Source organism: Crocuta crocuta, unplaced genomic scaffold (genome assembly GCF_008692635.1).
Source record: "Crocuta crocuta isolate KB4526 unplaced genomic scaffold, BGI_CrCroc_1.0 scaffold8, whole genome shotgun sequence".
Classification (NCBI taxonomy): domain Eukaryota; kingdom Metazoa; phylum Chordata; class Mammalia; order Carnivora; family Hyaenidae; genus Crocuta; species Crocuta crocuta.
In genome coordinates, this window is record NW_027532162.1 from 1,261,397 (window position 1) to 1,264,447 (window position 3,051).

Genomic DNA, 3,051 nt, shown 5'->3' on the forward strand with positions numbered 1-3,051 from the left:
AACTTCACTGGGCGAGGCCGCTGTACAGAGCCGTGCAGAAGAGGCGCACTGAGAAGCAACCCTGTGGGACTGTGCTCCTCCCCTCCCTGTGGCCTCAGGGGCCCCCAGTGAGGAGGTGAGCATGTTCTGCACTGAGGCCTGTCTGGGGCGTGCTGTTTGTGCTCCAAATTGTACAGAGCAGCACAGTTGCTAAAGCATTTTCCTGTTTATTTTTAAATTTTTAAAATTTTTATTTATTTCTGAGAGAGAGAGAGAAACAGTGTGAGCAGAGGAGGGTCAGAGAGAGAGGGAGACAGAATCTGAAGCAGCTCCAGGCTCTGAGCTGTCAGCACAGAGCCCGATGTGGGGCTCGAAACCACGGACCGCGAGATCATGACCTGAGCCAAAGTCAGACGCTTAACTGACCGAGCCCCCCAGGCACCCCTCTTTTTCTGTTTTTTTTTTTTTTCTTAAAACTTTTTACTCTGGAAGTGTCCAGGGTCCCCAGGAGCAGAGCAAGAGCCAATCAGTTCAACGGCCATCATCGCGGTGCCTCGCTTGTGCCACTGGGTCCCCCCCCTTCTGCCTCGGAGTGTAAGGCAGGCGGGGAAGCCTCACTGAGGGCTCAGGAACCCTGGGTGGCTCAACAAAGAAGGCGTCCGAAGTCACTGCAGTACTTACAGCGCCTTGCACCGTCTGCTCCTCCCCCTCAGCATCACCACGGGCCATCTGGGCCCAGGGGACCCTTTACTTTTTTATGCTTCCTCATTTCACAAATAACTTACCGGATTCTGTGCCGGTAAAGGGTTAGCCTCCTTTGACTGCAGCCAACTAGTGTTGCGTGTTGTGCCTGAAGCTTCTCCTGGGAAATGCCGCCTCCAGGCAAATGCACCTCAAACAGGGGCGCCCTGGGGGCTCAGTCGGGTGAGCATCTGACTGCGGCTCAGGTCATGATCTCACGGTCTGTGGGTTCTAGCCCCGCGTCGGGCTCTGTGCTGACAGCTCAGAGCCTGGAGCTGCTTCAGACTCTCTGTCTCCCTCTCTCAGCTCCTCCCCTGCTCATGCACTGTCTCTCTCTCAAATATAAATAAACACTAAAGAAAAACAAAAACCAAATACCTCTCGAACAGATCCGAGCCCATCGTCACGAAACGTTTGTGGACCACATCGTCAACATGCAATATTCAGAAGCAACCTTTGAGACTTCTGATACTCAGTTCTGTCAAAGGCAACATGGCCATTTTTCTTTGCTCCATAATTGCAAAACATTTTTAGTTTTTGATTTATAAGTACCCATTAGAAGCATCAATTTGGTTAATTTTTTTAAAAATTCTGCATCACCTGTTCCTTGCCCGGGTCTTTGTATGTACATGCACCGTTAGCGTTTATCCACTTACAAACTACATCAAATCCTGTTCATAAATGTCAAAACATATGAAAATCTTGTCATAAGTAAAATCTCTTTTGGAAAATGCAATGGCCCAAGTTCTTATTACAGAATATTGACAGAAGTCTTTCTCTGATTGTGAATATATTTTGTTTCTGTCCTTAGAAATATGAATTTGAGAAAACTGATCGCAGATGTGGTCATCTGAAGACCCGCTGAGATTCCTGTCACTGGACTGATTTCAGCGTCACTGTTAGCATCAGCCGGGGCTCCATTCTGTTCCTCTGTGCCCATTTCTGGTTGCCTGATAACGATGAAATGTTTTCTTTGGTTGCGTTTTTACTCCTTATTGTTATGCATAGAAAATGAAAACTTCCGAATTCTCAACTGTTCAATAAAAGTAGAAGAAAGCTTATCTCTAGACTTTGATATTGTCTTTTTTTTTCTTTTCTTTGTTTTTTAGAGAAAGGGGGGAGAGAGAGAGAGAGAGAGACTGAGCAGGGGAGAGGGGCAGAGGAAGAGAGAGAGAATCTCAAGCAGGCTTCATGCTCAGCAGAGCCCAATGCAGATCCCACAACCTTGGGATCATGACCTGAGCCGACATCAAGAGTCAGACGCTTAAGTGACTAAGCCACCCAGGTGCCCCTAAACTTTGAGACCTTCTTGAAAGTTGACGCACTACCTTGAACAATGTAAGAAAAAGGGAGAACAGTTTATTTCACTGCGGTGTTGCCCTTATAATTCCATGGCTTTCCATTTTCTTTTAGGTTTAGTCCTTTTTAGCTAACTTGGGAATACTTGATGAGTACTGATGAAATAATTCTCTGCAAGATGAAATAGCCAAATATTTCAAGATGTAGAAGAAATAAGATCCTGAGAGTCCATTATACATCTTAGATTTATGAAAAACTTCAGTGAACCATGTGGCAATTGCAAGGCAGAATGGGTTTTGTTCTGTCTTTAAAACAATAGGTAACAGGATGCCTGGGTGGCTTAGTCGGTTAAGCGTCCGACTTTCGCTTAGGTCATGATCTCGCGGTTCATGGGTTCGAGCCCCGCGTCGGGCTCTGTGCTGACTGCCAGCTTGGAGCCTGGAGCCTGTTTCAGAGTCTGTGACTCCCTCTCTCTCTGACCCTCCCCTGCTCACGCTGTCTCTCTCTCTCTCCTAGAAATAAATAAAACATTAAAAAACATTAAAAAAAATAAAACAATAGGTAACATAATTTTCTTTGTTGTTTGGAAAAATCTCTGGGACAGACTAGGAGTCATGAACTGTCAATCCTTATAAATTGCTAGAACTACTCAAAAAGTATGCTTCGAAAATGAAGACTGCATCCATCAGACCGGATGGCGAATACCACCGGACCCCCAGGTCCATTATTTAAATTGCTCTGTCCCCAAAATGCATGTTTTACAGCTGCTGAGTTATTCAATTCCGGATCGAAATGAGAACGACAGGTTGTGGCGCTTCTGTCTGTAGGGTCCCCTGATCTGGAACTGTCACCCTCCCGAGAGAGTTTAGCAGACACGCTGAAGAAGCTGGGTCAGCCGTCCTGCGGCCTTCCTCGGGGGGCCTGGACTTACCCCAGTTTTCCTGGGGACCAGCTTGGACCCAGGCTCGTTTCTGCCTTGGGTGGTGCTGGTACTTTGATTGCAACACGTGGCCGGGGGCGTGGGGTCCTCAC

At 47.0% G+C, this 3,051-nt stretch overlaps 1 long non-coding RNA gene across 3 annotated transcripts in view; it reads left to right on the forward strand.

Annotated features, from left to right (window-relative positions):
* LOC144241865 (uncharacterized) overlaps positions 1–1,748 on the forward strand; it is a 19,868-nt gene extending 18,120 nt beyond the window's left edge. For all 3 annotated transcript variants that reach the window (XR_013338221.1, XR_013338223.1, XR_013338222.1), the window contains one exon: positions 1,532–1,748. This is a non-coding gene — a long non-coding RNA (uncharacterized LOC144241865). The remainder of the gene's footprint in view (positions 1–1,531) is intronic.
* Positions 1,749–3,051: the final 1,303 nt, after the last annotated feature.